Source organism: Scyliorhinus canicula, chromosome 9, assembly GCF_902713615.1.
Source record: "Scyliorhinus canicula chromosome 9, sScyCan1.1, whole genome shotgun sequence".
Classification (NCBI taxonomy): domain Eukaryota; kingdom Metazoa; phylum Chordata; class Chondrichthyes; order Carcharhiniformes; family Scyliorhinidae; genus Scyliorhinus; species Scyliorhinus canicula.
In genome coordinates, this window is record NC_052154.1 from 114385247 (window position 1) to 114402478 (window position 17232).

A 17232-nucleotide genomic window follows, 5' to 3' on the forward strand; every position below is an offset into this window, starting at 1 on the left:
GGGGTGGGGATGTAGTGCAGAAGGGGCAAGAGGTGAATAGGGTCTTTAGGGACTTCTATAGGGAATTGTATAGGTCTGAACCGCCGAAGAGGAGAGGGGGAATGAAGAACTTTCTCGACAAATTGGGGTTCCCAAAGGTACAGGAGGAGCTGGTGGAAGGGTTGGGGGCGCCGATAGAGCTGCAGGAGCTAATTAAAGGGATAGGCCAGATGCAGGCGGGGAAGGCGCCGGGGCCGGATGGGTTCCCGGTGGAGTTTTACAGGAAATTTGTGGACTTGGTGGGTCCAGTGCTGGTGCGAGCCTTCAATGAGGCGCGCGAGGGGGGGGTTCTGCCTCCAACAATGTCGCAGGCCCTGATCTCCTTGATTTTGAAGCGGGACAAGGACCCGGTCCAGTGCGGGTCCTACAGGCCTATCTCCCTCTTAAATGTAGATGCCAAGCTGTTAGCAAAGGTCCTGGCAACCAGGATAGAGGACTGTGTGCCAGGGGTAGTCCATGAAGACCAGACGGGGTTCGTGAAGGGACGCCAACTTAACACAAATGTTCGGAGATTGTTAAATGTGATTATGATGCCAGCAGTGGAAGGGGAGGCGGAGATAGTGGTAGCGCTGGACGCGGAGAAGGCATTTGACAGGGTGGAGTGGGAATACTTGTGGGAGACGTTGGAAAGGTTTGGGTTTGGGGAGGGATTTATCAAGTGGGTAAAACTGCTCTATTCAGCTCCGATGGCAAGTGTGGTAACAAACGGGAGGAGGTCAGAATATTTTGGGCTCCATCGAGGTACTAGGCAGGGATGTCCCCTATCTCCCTTACTCTTTGCATTAGCGATTGAGCCGTTGGCGATGGCACTGAGGGGTTCAGGGGGGTGGAGAGGACTGACAAGGGGAGGGGAGGAACATCGGGTCTCGCTCTATGCGGATGATTTGTTGTTGTATGTGGCAGACCCGGAGGGGGGAATGCCGGAGGTAATGGGGATACTAGCGGAGTTCGGGGACTTTTCGGGATATAAATTAAATCTGGGGAAAAGTGAGGTCTTTGTAATACACCCGGGAGACCAAGGGGAGGGAATTGGGAGGCTCCCCTTCAAAAGAGCAGTTAAAAGTTTTAGGTATTTGGGGGTGCAGGTGGCAAAGAACTGGGGGACCCTACACAAGTTGAACTTTTCCAGACTGGTGGAGCAGATGGAGGAGGAGTTTAAGAGGTGGGACATGGTGCCGCTGTCGCTAGCAGGGAGGGTGCAGTCAGTTAAAATGACGGTCCTCCCGAGGTTCTTGTTTTTGTTCCAGTGTCTGCCCATCTTCCTCCCCAGGGCCTTTTTCAAGAAGGTAACGAGTAGTATCATGGGGTATGTGTGGGCACATGGCACCCCGAGAGTTAGAAGGGTCTTTTTGGAGCGGAGTAGGGATAGTGGAGGGCTGGCGTTACCCAACCTTTCCGGATATTACTGGGCGGCAAATACATCGATGGTACGAAAGTGGATGATGGAAGGGGAGGGGGCAGCCTGGAAGCGCATGGAGAGGGCGTCCTGCGGCAACATAAGCTTAGGGGCACTGGTAACGGCACCATGGCCGCTCCCTCCCACGAGGTATACCACGAGCCCGGTGGTGGCGGCCACCCTCAAGATCTGGGGGCAGTGGAGGCGACACAGGGGGGAAGTGGGAGGTCTGATAGGGGCACCACTAAGAGGGAACCACAGATTTGCGCCGGGAAACACAGGAGGGGGATTCCAGAGCTGGCAGAGGGCGGGTATTAGACAACTGAGGGACTTGTTTATAGAGGGGAGGTTTGCGAGCCTGGGAGAGCTGGAGGAGAAATTTGGGCTCCCCCCGGGGAACACGTTCAGGTACCTCCAAGTGAAGGCATTTGCCAGACGACAGGTAGCGGGGTTCCCCGCGCTCCCCGACAGGGGGGTGAGTGATAGGGTGCTATCAGGGGTCTGGGTCGGGGAGGGGAAGATCTCAGACATCTATAAGATTATGCAGGAGGTGGAGGAGGTACCAGTAGAGGAGCTGAAAGATAAGTGGGAGTTAGAGCTGGGGGAACAGATAGAGGACGGGACATGGGCAGACGCCCTGGAGAGGGTTAACTCGTCGTCGTCATGTGCGCGACTAAGTCTCATTCAATTTAAGGTACTGCATAAAGCCCACATGACGGGGACAAGGATGAGTCGGTTTTTCGGGGGTGAAGACAGGTGTATTAGATGTTCGGGAAGCCCTGCGAATCATGCACATATGTTTTGGGCATGTCCGGCACTGGAGGAGTTCTGGAAGGGGGTGGCAGGGACGGTGTCGAGAGTGGTGGGGTCCAGGGTCAAGCCAGGATGGGGACTTGCGATCTTCGGGGTTGGGGTGGAACCGGGGGTACAGGAGGCGAGGGAGGCTGGAATATTAGCCTTTGCGTCCTTGGTGGCTCGGAGGAGGATCCTGATTCAGTGGAGGGACGAAAGGCCTCCGAGTGTTAACACCTGGTTAAACGACATGGCAAACTTCATCCAATTGGAAAGGATCAAATTCGCCCTGAGAGGGTCGGTGCAGGGGTTTTCCAGGCGATGGCAACCCTTCCTAGACCTCTTGATCAGAGATAGAAACTGAGGCCATGACAGCAGCAACCCGGGAGGGGAGGGGAGGGCGGGAGGGGGGGAGGGGGGAAAACGACGAAGGAAGTACGGTAGCGGCGGTGGCACGGGCAAGGCCTGCCCGAGGACGCTGCTAGAAATGATAAGTTGGTCTGACTGTCGGTTCGCCGGCGGGGGGGGGGGGGGGGGGGGGGGGGGGAGGGGGACGCGCGGGTAGGGGGGGGGGGGGGATTCTTTTTCTTTTTCTTGTTAAGTAGGGGGGTTTGACTTTGTTTTGTTATAATTTAAATGTAAATGTAGGGGGGATTAAAATGTTTGTATTTTGAAAAATTCAATAAAAATTATTTTAAAAAAAAATATATATCCGAGACTCTCCCCTCCCCCACCCATCTACTGGACACTACCCTGTCCTGGATCCCCTTAAGTGGCAGGCGTGGGAAGAATGGAATCTGTCTGCGTAGAAAGTCCCACACCTGCAAGTACCTGAACTCATTTCCTCCCGCCAGCCCAAATTTTTCCTCTAAAGCCCTCATGCTTGGGAAGCTCCCTTCCAAGAACAGATCTCCCATCCTCTCAATCCTCACCCTCCACCATGCTCAGAACCCACCGTCCATATTCCCCGGGGCAAATCGGTGATTGTCGCAAATTGAGGACCAAACCGATGCTCTCACTCTCCCCACATGCCTCCTGCGTTGGCCCCAGATCCGCAAAGTCGCCACCACTATGGGCTGGTGGAGTACCGTGCCGGCGGGATTGGCAGGGGCACCGTAACCAGGGCTGCCAAACTGGTGCCCCTGCACGAAGCGGCCTCCATCTGCCCCCAAACCGACCCCGCACCCACCATCCACTTCCTTATCATAGCTATGTTGGCCGCCCAGTAGTAATTACTGAAGTTTGGCAGCGCCCGCCCCCCTTCCCCTCGGTTCCTCTCGAGCATTACCCTCGTCACCTGCGGGGACTTTCCCGCCCACACAAATCCCATAATCATTTTATTAATCTTCTTGAAAAAAGACTGCGGAATGAAAATGGGGAGACACTGGAAAACGAACAGTAATCTCGGGAGGATCGTCATTTTAACCGCCTGCACTCTCCCTGCTAGTGTCAGTGGGAGCGCTTCCCACCTCCGCAACTCAGCCCTCATTTGCTCCACCAACCGAGATAAGTTCAACTTGTGCAGACGGCCCCAGTCCCGGGCCACCTGTATCCCTAAGTACCTAAAACTGTCCCCTACTAACCTAAATGGCAGCCCCTTCAACCTACCCTCCTGGCCCCTCGCCTGGACTACAAACAACTCACTTTTTGCCATGTTCAGTTTGTACCCCAAGAACTGGCCGAATTCCTTCAGGATTTCCATGATTTCATCCATCCCAGCCACTGGATCCATGATGTATAAGAGCAGGTCATCGGTGTACAATGAAACTCTGTGTTAAAAACCGGCCCCACTATCTCGGAGAACTTTTTGTAAAACTCCACCGGATACCCATCCGGCCCCAGGGCTTTACCCGATTGCATGACCCTCAAGCCCACCAATATTTCTTCAGTCCTGATCGGGACCCCCAACCGATCCACCAATCCCCTGCCCACTTTTGGGAAGGTCAGTTCATCCAGAAAGCGCCTTATCCCCTCCCACTCCGCGGGGGGTTCCGAGGTATAAAGCTTATTATAGAAGTCCCTGAGCACCTTGTTCAGACCCGCCGGATTCCCTCCCAAGTCCCCCCCCCCCCCCCCCCCCCCCCCCCCCCCCCCCCCTGTTGTCGACTACCTTTCCTATTTCCCTGGCCGCTCCCCTCTTCCTCAGTTGCTGTGCCAGCATTCTACTGGCTTTCTCCCCATGCTCACAAATCGCACCCCTCGCCTTCTGAAGCTGCTCCACAGCCTTACCTGTGGACAACATCCCAAACTCGGTCTGTAGCCTTCGTCATTCCCTTAGTAGCTTTGCCCTCGGGGTCTCCGCATATCTCCTGTCTGTCTGTATGATCTCCCTAACCAGTCAGTCCATTTCTGGCCTGTCCGCCCTGTCCCTATGTGCTCGAATCGAGATCAGCTCCCGTCTCACCACCGCCTTCAGCGCCTCCCAGAGCACCGCTGCTGAGACTTCCTGTGTCATTGGCCTGCAGGTAGTTTTCCATACATTTCCTCACCCTCTCACACGCCGCATCGTCCGCCAACAAACCCACCTATAGCCTCCATTGAGGGCGCTGAAAACTTTCCTTACAGACCTGCAGATCAACCCAGTGCGGGGCGTGGTCCGAAACAGTGTTCGCCGAATATTCTACGTCCGTCACCCCCGCTAACAAATCCCTGCTCATGATGAAAAAAATCAAATCGGGAATACACCTTCTGGTCATGTGAATAGAACGAAAATGTCCTCCCTGTCAGCCGACTAGCCCTCCATGGATCAGCCCGCCCCCCCCCCCATTTTCTCCCATAAACCCCCTCTGGGCCTCACGGTAGCATGGTGGTTAGCATCAATGCTTCACAGCTCCAGGGTCCCAGGTTCGATTCCCGGCTGGGTCACTGTCTGTGTGGAGTCTGCACTTCCTCCCTGTGTGTGCGTGGGTTTCATCCGGGTGCTCCGGTTTCCTCCCACAGTCCAAAGATGTGCGGGTTAGGTGGATTGGCCATGCTAAATTGCCCGTAGTGTAAGGTTAATGGGGGGATTGTTGGGTTATGGGTATAGGGGTTATGTGGGTTTAAGGTAGGGTGATCATTGTTCGGCACAACATCGAGGGCCGAAGGGCCTGTTCTGTGCTGTACTGTTCTATGTTCTATGTTCTATGTTCTTTCGCCATTGCCTGCATCCTACCTGTTCTTGAACACGACCGGTCTTGGCCGGGGTCAAGGACTGTGTTAAAATCACCTCCCATAATCAGCTTGTGCGAGTCCAGGTCAGGTATCTTCCCCAGCAGTCTCTTTATAAAATCTAGATCATCCCAATTTGGGGCATATACATTGACCAAAACTACCTTCATCCCCTCGAGCTTGCCACTCACCATGACAAATCTGCCTCCCTCATCCGAGATTGTGCTGCCGCCTCAAATTGCATCCGTTTGTTGACCAAAATCGCGACCCCCCTGTTTTTAGTGTCCAGCCCCAAGTGGAAGACCTGGCTAATCCAGCCCTTCCTCAATCTGACCTGGTCAGCTACATTCAGATGAGTCTCCTGAAGCATTATTACGTCCACTTTCAACACACCTCTTTACCGGCCCATTTAAACCTCTAACGTTCCAGGTGATCAGCCTGGCTGAGGGGCACCGTGCCACCCCCCCCCCCCCCCCCGCCCTCCCCCCGTCGATCAGCCATCCCCTTTCTTGGGGCCGCCCCCAGCCCCTGTGTCGCGCTTCTCCTGGCCCGCCATAGCTGCCACCGGAAGTCGACAATATATATTGATGACTTGGATGTGGGGAGTGAATGTACAATTGCCAAGTTTGCGGAAAACACAGAAGTAGACGGGAAGGCAAGAGGTGAGGATGACGCAAAGAGCCTATAAAGTGATATAGATCGGTTAAGTGAATGGACAAAACTTGGCAGATGAAATATAATGCAGGAAAATGTGAAAAATAAAGGAGCTGAATAATGTAGAAAGACTGCAGAAAGCTGCAGCACAGAGGGATTTGGGGTCCTCATGCATAAATCGCAAAAAACTAGCATGCAAGTTCAGCAGGTTATAGGGAAGGCAAATGGAATGCTGGCCTTTAATTCAAAGAAATTGGAGTATAAAAATAGGGAAGTCTTGCTAAAACTATACAAGGTTCTAGTTATTCCCCGTATCTAAGGAAAGATATGCTGGCATTGGAGGCAGTCCAGAAAAGGTGCACTGGGCTGATCCTGGTTATAGAGGGATTTTTTTCTGAGGAAAGGTTGAGTAGATTGGGCCTGTGCTCATTGGAGTTCAGAAGACTAAGAGGCAACTAGGAGACATATAGGCCGGGCCGGAGAATCCCTGGGGTGGGGGGGGGGGGGCAAGAATCGCGCCCACCGGCCGACCTCACCATTCTCCGGCGCCATTTTTAGGTCTCCCGCAGGATTCCTGCCGCGCTGATTGGGGCGCCCCCCCACGGGCGATTCTCCGGGCCCAGATGGGCAGAGTGGCCAACGCGGTTGGTCAAGTCCTGCCGGCGTGGATTACTCAGCTCCCACATGGCGGGACATGGAAGATGAATGTGCGGGGGCCGTCCTGGAGGAGGGGGTGGGGGGATCCAACCTTGGGGGAGGGGGGTGCCCACGGTGACCTGGCCCGCGATCGGGGCCTACTATCGGCGGGCGGGCTGATCCCATGGGGGCCTACTTTACTCCATGCCGGGCCCCTATAGGGCTCCGCCATATTGCCCGGGGAGGCGCGGAGATGGGAACCCCCGTGCATGCGTGGAAATACGTAGGCCATTCCGCGTTTGGGTGGAAATATGCCGGCCATTCGGCGTAAGCGCATACTCACGTGGGCCGTTCTGCGCCGGCTGAAGCTGCAGGGACCACTCCGGCGGTAACCTAGCCCCCTAGAAAGGTGAGAATTCCTCACTTTCGAGGGCCGTTGACGCCGGAGTCGTTGGCGCCGGTTTTCATGCTCGTGTAGCCCTATTATTCGAGAATCCTGCCCATAGGATTTCAAGGGGCTTGACAGGGTAGATGCTGAGAGATTGTTTCCTCTTGTGGGAGAGTCTAGGACCAGAGGCATGATCACAGAGTAAGGGGTCTCCTGGTACTTGGAGGGACAGGTTGCTGAAGGGTTTGGAAATTAGCATGGTTTCTACCCTTGAGGATACAATCTCTGGAAAAGAGAAGACTGAGGGATAATCTGAGAGAGTTATGGAATTGTGAAAATCTTCTCCAGTAGTGGGATAGTCTGAACTCGGGGTGATAAATATATTGGCCTGTATCTTCTAAGCTCTGGGCAGTGTTTTGTGGGGGGGTGGGAACCCCAATGATGCGTTGGGGACCCCATTCCAACCGGACATTCTCAGGTCAGGATTGCCAGTCAATTATCCGAGAGGTTCAAACTTCCCTTGGGCAATTTTCCTGTATTGGGAACCATTTCGATAATGCAAATTAAATTGCTCCGACTATCAAACAGCAATGGTTACACATAAGTTAGAAAGAATTAAAACCACTTCTCGCTTTTAGGTAGCTCTCGGACTTCGCTCCCCCCACCCCTCATGACCTCCACTTCAACACCTCAACAGGACTCCTGATTCCCACTAAGCCCCACCCCTGACTCCCCTCCCCAGACCTAATCTAATTCTCGACTATCCCCCCCCCCCCCCCCACAGTAAACTCCCCCACCCAACCCGTCCCACTCTGGCTCTCCCCAAATTGACATCGCCCCCCCCCCCATTCAATTCGACATTTGCCCCCGCCTCAGACCCCTCAAATCCTACCCAGTTATCTTATACATTTACTTTCCTCCTGCCTTTGCAAGTGGGCTGAACCTTTAAACTTACCTGGTCAATGGCAGCGAGGACTGTGAAGGAAAGGAGCTATGGCTGCTTTGCGTTCGGGGCTCCTGGACTGAACTGTGGGCTGGATTCTCTGATTGCCGACGCCAAAATCGCGTTTGCCGATCGGCCGGAGAATCAATTTTTACAGCGGGATCGGGGATGGCGGCGATTTTCCAATGCCCGCACCCTCATAAACGGCGTATTCCTCGAGGGCGTCACCTGAGGCCCTCCACCGATGGGCTGAGTCCCCGACGGCATGGGACACGTGTCCTCACTTCTCGGTAACCTCGTGTGGCGACTGCGGACTGTGCCCAGTCCAGTTTTTGGCAGGCCAGGTCCGCCCACGGCCGGCTCCTTGCACATGTCTGTATCGGCAGGTAATGCCGGGCTTTACATGGCATGGCTGCTAGCCCCCCACTGGGCGGAGCATTGGTGCAGGGGCAACGCCGACTTTTTGGTTGTAAGACTAGATACATGCTCCGGACATAGCCGCGAATCGGAGAATCCAGCCCTGTAGGTCTCGGGAGCCTGCTTGAGTTAGAGTGATCTTGTTCGGCTTGAGCCACAAGGCCTCAAGGATGTGATAGGAGCGGCTTCATATTAAGGTATGAAACTAGGAGCGGAGTGACAATCGGATTGGATTGGATTGGATTTGTTTATTGTTATCTGTACCGAGGTACAGTGAAAAGTATTCGGAAGTTACAGACCGATATAGTCACCAATAAATGTAAGGGAGAATTGAGGAGCAACTTCTTTTTTTTAATAAATTTAAAGTACGCAATTAATTTTTTTCCAATTAAGGGGCAATTTAGCATGGCCAATCCACCTGGCCTGCACATCTTTGGGTTGTGGGGGCGAAACCCACGCAAACACAGAGAGAATGTGCAAACTCCACAAGGACAGTGACCCAGAGCCGGGATTGAACCTGGGACCTCGGCGCCGTGAGGAAGCAGTGCTAACCAGTGCGCCACTGTGCTGCCCCAAGGAGCAACTTCTTTATCCAAGGCAGGGTTAGAATGAGGAACTCGGGAAGGCTTAGTTGAGGAAAATGGAATGGAGGCATTTCAGGGAAAACTAGATACATGAGGGAGTAAGGGATAGAAGGATATGTTGACAGGGATGGCTGAAGTGAGGATGAGAAGAATGGGGCGTGAGCGCTAGCATAGACCAGTTGGGTTGAATGGTTTGTTTTTTTTGTGCTGTACAATCTTCAATTCCTTTGTAACAACCATAACACATTTGACACGGTGCTGGAACCATCAATTCACTAGACACGTGCTTTAAGATATGAACAGTGGTTTTAATCTATTTACTACAGAGCCAGCCTGTTACCCGTTGAACCCTCGAAGGAACTGCAGGCTGGCTCTGGACAAGGGTATTTATACAGTAAGTCCAGGGGGAGGAGTCATGGGCGGAGCCAAGTGTGGATCCCTGTACAAATTGCTGAGCATTCCCAGAGCTGCTCCCCCTAGTGGTCGGATAACGCTACTGCACTTTCAATGGTATTGGTAAATACAGTGTGAATTACTAAGTTACATTCACCACACACGGGTCCTGCGAAATGGTTAAGAGAATGGCTGTCTGAAATTACCCCATTCGGGGAGGTGGGCAGGAAGAAAGACTCACATTTATATATCTACTTTCATGGTTCCAAAAGTGCTTCACAGCCATTGAGTTACCTTTGAAGAGTAGTCATTGCTGCAGTGTAGAAAAGCCTGGCTCCAGCAGAATTGCTCATTGGCAATGCTCCCCTCATGGCTCTGTGGATTCGGCCTTTAGAATAGTTGGGAGATTTAGGAGGAACAGGTTAAGTTTTAAAATACAAATGTTCTTCTGGGGCCTGTTACTGACGGTCAAGGCACAATGATGGTAGAATTAGGAGCCTTGTTGCTCTGAACTTTGTTGGCCGATTCCTCAACTGAGCTACTTAAAAAAAATATTTGACCAACGACTGCTGAACCTGGACTGGGATCTTGTTCTGCTGACAAAATACCTTCACCACCACCCTGGTAGCCAAGGAAGTGAGCACCTACAACAGTGAGACTCCCATCTCCCCTCAAATGAACACCAAGGAAAACATCTGCTCAGCTGCTGGTTCATTCTTACCCACGGCCTCCTCTCAACTACCCAGTCCTCCCCAAGGTTGCATCCACCGTGCAAGGGAAGGAGTAGTGGTATTGCCACTGACCTAGTAAATCAGAAACCCAGAGTAATGCTCTGGGGACCCAGCTTCAAATCCCACCACTGCAGATGGTGAAATTTGAATTCAATAAAATATCTGGAATTAAGTCTAATGATGACCATGAAAACATTGTCTATTGTCATAAAAACCTATCTGGTTCACTAATGTCCTTCAGAGAAGGAAATCTGCCATCTTGATTTGGTCTGGCCTACATGTGACTCCAGATCCACGGCAATGTGGTTGACTCTTAACTGCCCCCTCAAGGGCAATTAGGAATGGGCAATAAATGCTGGCCCAGCCTGCGATGCCCACGTCCCATGAACAACTAGAAAAAACATCACTACTGGGTCAAACTTCATAGCACGGCTTGATGGGGCCCCTGTACTGGCTATTGAAGGTGAGGGGATAGGAGAGATTGACTATGATATCAGTACACTGAGCATGGAATGGCAAATGACTCCTGTGCACTTCTTAAACATTCCACTGCAGGGAGGTGCCGAGGATAATTTGCTCCCTCAAGTTACAGATGCCTGTTCAGTTCTCAATAGTAGCTAAGAGACTGGACCAGAACCATAAGGTTTTTAAGTTTTAAGGCGGTGTGGAAAGATCGATTTATTCCAGGAGTAATGACATACAAAATATGACTCGGTTATTTTATAAACAGGTTTACTTAAAACAAAAGAAAAACAATATTTAAACTTTCGAACTTCAACCCGAACAGAAACAGATTATATGTAGGTTCTTAACTTTAACACACAAGTTCCCATTAAACAGTACTTTAAATGAACATACAGTTCTCATTCTACATCACAGGCAGGCAAAGATGATACTTGCATTGACAAAGCAATTTTTCTGCGGTTCGTCAAGTTCCTTTAGAACCCTTTTCGAAATGCTGTCTTGGGGACAACTTTCCATGACTTCTATTTGTGGCTTTTCAAATCCTTCTCCTCCACCTGTACAAGCAGGATTCTTTTTCTCAATCTCTGAGCACGGCCAGCACCTCAAACAAAGATTCTGCCTGGGTGTCCAGACTTGAACCTATTATCATTATCTTGGCTGTCTGATTTCCCACTCCCGTTTATACAAAAGAACAGAACCATGTTATCAATATGCAAACAACCTCCTATTAATGGACATAAGAGGCCATCAGACTCTGTAATGAGCTCATGGCCAGTCAAGCAGGAGTGTCCCGAAGGACAATGGATATTGAGTGGATCACCCTGGCTGAACAGGGGCAACCTGTGTATTTCCACTAATGAGTTTAAGTCTGACTGGGACAATATGATTCAGGCCAGGGGTGGGCATATCCCTCTGACTCTGTGCTAGCAATTTTTTCCCTCAGCCTGTTAGCCCTGAAATTGCCGACTATATGTTTGAAGCCATTTCTGCACCCAATTCCCTAATATCTCCCTCTTGTAACACTCAGGAAAAAAAGGGGAGGAACCAGATGAGCAGACATCTGATAATGTCCGTTCAGCAGCAAGTCTCAGAGTACCCTTAGCTGGAGGTGTGAGCCAGCCCTTCCTATCGTTAATAATGAATGGGAGTAAGAGGCTGTGGCGTGGGTCCCAGGTTGGGGTGGATGAGCACCTTCACAAGGGTGGCAGGATGCAGGTAGGGTGGGGTTTAGGAAGGGCAGGGTTTAGGGAGGTTGGGGTGCAGGAAGGGTGGGGTGCAGTGTGTAGGGAGGGGGTTTAGGTAAGGCAGAATGTAGGGAGAGTGGGATGCAGGGATGGTGGGGGCAGGGAGGGCAGCCCAATCACTAAGTGCATTTCAAGAACTCAAGCATATGATTGGAATGCACTTACCATTCTTTGATGTGGTTGATCTTTGTAAACATTGGGATTCCAGCACTTTTATGGAAGCTGTCAATCACATCCCACTACTAGAAAGGAATGAATGGCTTGCAGCTAATGGATCTGAGGGTTTGAAGTGCAGTTCACAGCTGTTCACCTTCCAGGAATGGTCAGGTGCAGCTTCCAGGTAAGTGTTACAACTGTCATTTCTTTCACTGACCCTGTCTGGACTGCTTTCTAACTTCCAGACAGAAACCCTTTTTTGGGGGGAGGTGCTTCTGTGAGGAGTGTGGGGGTGACTGTGGGAGGGTGGTCTGTGACAGGGGTTTGTGGGATTGCCTCTTTACTCAAGGATCCCTATGGGGGTCCCTTTTGTTAGGAGGATCTCTGTGAAGTTCCCTATAGTTCGGGGGTTAACTGTGGCAGTTCGGGGGTCACTGTGTAGGGGGTTCTTCAGTTAGGGGGTCACTGGAGGGCATTTCCCTATTAATGGGTCCCTGGGGAGGGTCTCCTTATTAAGAAGTTCTCTTGAAGGGGTTCTCCCATTTGGGAGTCTTGGGGGTGGTCTGGTTGAGGAGGGGTGAGCAGGTAGAACATTTGGGGGTCGGGTGGCCCTCTGATGGACTGTGGGGCAACTCCCTTAAGGAGTTACCCTCTTGGCCCACCTCAAGGTCCATCACGTCAGACTCATGTTTGGCGTGACCTGTAGTAATCCCCACCCATGTGAATCCTGGCCCAGGGGCCCGGAGAATCAGAGAGATTAGGTTACCAGGCCTGCTACATAGATACAAATGGGTCACTATGACCCATGAAATTCAGTGATGCACACTTCGGGCACCTCAGGATGGAGAATTCACCTCAATGTGTTTAATATCTATCTGCTTTCTTGTGAGTGGATTGGAGGGTGGGGGAGTGGGGTCATGAAGCAGAGACTATAGGGAGCAATTTTAACCTAACATTGGATAAATGATGATAATCTGGGGCAACACTCTTTTACACTCACCTGATGTGACTTTCTGCTTGTTCCCTGAGAGGGATATAAAGCCTCGCCTAATGCATGGGATTCCCGGCAGTGAGTTGGGTTACAGTGACCGCAAAAGCTCTTTTCTGCTCACCTGTTAAGGTGAGCCACAATAAGGAAAGTCCATACTTTCAGGTTTTGCAGACATTGTAATTGATGATGACCAAGGTATTTTAATGACATATTTCCCCACATGTTGCTGCAAGATTTTTCCGACCCCCCCCCCCCCCCCCCCCCTTCTCCGAGGGGAAGCTGAACAAGGTGACAAATAAACTCCCACCCACCATAAACCCTGTGGAAAATGAGCTTGAACAGTGTTCTCAGTGCCATGTTATTGTGCCCTGTCGCACGTCCTCACTGAAACAGACATGCTTCATATTATATCATAGAAGGAGACCATTCGGCCCATCGAGTCTGCACCGGCCCTTGGAAAGAGCACCCTACTGAAGCCCATATCTCCACCCTAACTTTGCAACCCAGTAACCCCACCTAACGCTTTTGGGCATTAAGGGCAATTTATCATGGCCAATCCACCTAACCAGCACATCTTTGGGCTTTGGGAGGAAACCAGAGCCCCCGAAGGAAACCCACACAGTCACGGGGAGAATGTGCAGACTCCGCACAGACAGTGACCAAGCTGGGAATAGAACCTGGGATGCTGGAACTATGAAGCAACTGTGATAACCACTATGCCGCCCTTTTTTTCTCAGGCTCCATCCCCACGCCGGGTCTCTCCCCTCATCACTACCGACTACCCCCGTCACTGTCAGTTTCCCTCACTTCAAATGCCTTGCATGCTTCTCCCCCCAACGCCCCCCCCCCCCTCCCCCCGCCCCCCACCACCACCATGTCACGGAACTCCCCCCTCTTCTTCCGTCTAATACCCTCAGATTAGGTGGAATGTTGTGGTTTGAATTCCCAGTGTGGGGAGGTGGGCAGGAGATGTGAGACTTCTCACTTGAAAGAAGCGAACAATTCTGGGATTCTGATGCAAACCATCAAAGCCACATGCCCTGACATTCCTGTGGGGTCCCCCTACATGCAAAATAACCTCTGACTCTAGGACATTACACCTTACAGAGCTCCCAGTTTGTTAGTACTGTCTCAATAGTTCAATGCTTCTGCAAACTATGAACTGTGGTGATATACCTATGGGGCCATATCATAGTTGGATGGTGTGTGACCTCCAACCAGCAGGTGGCGGTACAGACACCACATGCAGTCTCTAGCCCAAGGTCATGTCACCTGGGACCCGGATATAAAGGGAGATTTAAAGGGAGACACATCCGGCCATCTTCAGAAGAAGATTGAGAGGGTAATATGATGTACATGCAATTGGTCAGGACTACGTGTAAGTTCCAGAGGAGTAGCAAGACTCCATGATAATGTGCTCTGTATCAGATTGCCATCTTACCACACGAGACACAATAAAAGGATCCTGGTTTGGACAGATCAAAGTGTTTGGTGATTTACTTCATAAAGTACAAGGGACCAAACACAACGTGAACTACGACCTGCAACCTGATGGAAATCTTGGGCGGGATTCCGGACCCAGCGCCCGGTTGGAGAATCACTGGGGGGGGGGGGCGTGAATCACATGACGCTGCTCCGACGCCGCCCCCCTGATTCTCTGGCGACCAGAGGATCGGCGCCATTGGCACCGGCGCGGCACTGGTTGGGGGTCACCCACCGGTCCCCCCAGCGATTCTCCCCATGCGATGGGCTGATTGCCCGCCGAGTTAGGATGAGTCCCGCCGGCATCGTTTTTGTGTGGTCCTACCCGGTGGGACCTCACCGTTCATGCTGCGGGGGGCGGTCTGGTGGGGGGGGGGGGGTCCGACACAGAGGTGGGGGGGCCTCCAAGGTGGCCTTGCCCGTGATCGGGGCCTACCGATAGGCGGGCTGGCTCATCCTGGTGGGGGCCTATGTTTCTCTATGCCAGGCCCCTGTAGTTCTCCGCCATGTTGCGTCGTGGCCGGCGCGGAGATGGCAACCCACGCGCATGCGCGAACTCGCGCCGGCCGTGCTGATGCCGGTATCAGCAGCTGGAGCAGCGTGAAGCACTCCAGTGCCGTGCTTGCCCCCTGTGCGGTACAGGATCACTGATCCTAGGGGCAGATGACGGCATCGTAAAACGCTCCAGCGTTTACGACGGCGTCAACACTCGAAATGAAAATCGCTTAGTGTCACAAGTAGGCTTCAAATGAAGTTACGTGAAAAGCCCGTCGTCGCCACGTTCCAGCGCCTATTCGGGGACGCTGGTACGGGAATTAAACCATGCTGCTGGCCTGCCTTCAAAGCCAGCGATTTAGCCCTGTGCTAAACTAGCCCCAAGATCAGAGAATCCCGCCCCTTGTTCCTGTGCTCAGTTTACTTGATGTGTGCTGTCGGTCTTTGTTTCTGGTAGGTGTGGGAGCCTCTGGGGTAGCAATGGAGACAGCTTTGAGACCATAAGAATAGCTTATGTGTGCAGAACAATGATTATTATCTCAATCGTAATATTTAGAAAGAAACCACATAAAGTGTAGGGATACTTTGTGTAAATAGCTTTAAATATTCTCCGTGGTCATGGAATCATAACAAGAGAGAAGGAGGCTGTTATAACCCAACCACGGAGCAACATCAGAGTCCCCGCGGCCTCACCAGATCAGGGGATGGAGCCAGGGTTCCATGGACATACAAACCTGGCCCAGGTGTGGGCCGGGAGCCGGAGACCCTTCAGGGAGTGGGAATTGTATTATAGTAGGTTAAATAAATATTGAGTTTTTTGAAGTCATTGTTTCTGTGCGTTCGCTCGCCTGGAAATTTACAGAGGCCATTCAGCCTGTTCATGTCCATGCCAGCTCTTTGCGAGAGCAAGCAAATTCAGCCAGTCCTATTCCTCTACCTTTTCACCATAGCCCTACAATGTTTTCAGTTTGAAAAATGATCAAATTTTCTTTTGAATTTTCAATTGAATTTGCCTCCACTGCTCTCTGGGGCAGTGCATTCCACATCCTAATGACTTGCTGCGTGTAATAGTTTTCCTCATGCTGCCTCTGATTCATTTCCCAATCATTTAAAAACAGTTTCCTCTGGTTATTGATCCTTCCTAGTTTCTCGCTATTTATTCCGTCCGGACCCCTCGTGATTATGAGCACATTTATTAGACCGCTTCAAAATCTTCTCTTTTCTAAGGAGGACAGCCCCAGCCTCTCCGATCTATCTTTAAAACTGATGTCTCTCGTACTTGAGCCATTCTCCTGCACCTTTTTCTGCACGTTCTCTAATGCCTTCGCATCCTCCCCGAGTGTGACACCCAGAACTGGATAATCCAGTTGGGACCAAACAAGGTTTGATAAAGGTTCACCGTAACTTTCGAGCTTTCGCACTCTATGGGCGCGACTCTCCGGCTTCGTTACGCCCTCGCTCAAGCACAACGAGGCCGATGAATAGCGGGAGAGGCCAAAGCGAGAACCTTGCCAGGGGCCTCGATGCAACTGCCCCGCTTCTGTAGGCAAACCCGGGATCTCGCCGTAGCGTGGCGAGAAACCAATTATCACCACTTAAGCCCAATTTCCATACAACTAATGAGAACCACCCCATATCCAACGGCCTCCTGTCATTCAGCGGCCTCCCCAGCAAATGGTCACACTGGCGCCGATTAGTACTCCTTTAGAAAAACGTGAGCCTGGTGGAAGGGCTTCTGTGGGGAGCCGAGGAGGTGAGCAGCCATCTTTGCTCACAGGGAAAGAGCCCGGGGGAGCTGGGATTACCATCCCAGTGCTCGGTTGGGGGTGCGGGACCCTCCATTGGGGTGGGCCGACATAGGAGGGTGTGGAGGGTGGTGCTGGGGGGGGGCACCACCACGCCAACCCATGGATCGTTTACCTGTTCCGGGGGCATCCCTGCCCGTCTGCCCCAATAACCACCCATAACCCCCACCAACTGCCGAGCCTCTGGCTGCGCAGCTGAAGAATATTGCTAATAGGGAATTGGCAATCGCGGTTAAGTGAGCACTTCGCACATCCCAAGTGAATTCCCATGGGTGGGCAGGCCATGTAGCATGTGGGAGCCATTGCCTAGCATCCCAATCACACCTTGATGCCTGGATACTGTGCCTGAACATTGCAGGAGGCAACAACACACACGCAGCAGCCAACATCCGAACATCCAGAGGGTGGGTGAGCGCACGGTGGCGGGGGGATGCCTGGAGAGATGGGCAATGGGTTCAGAGGTCAGCCTGC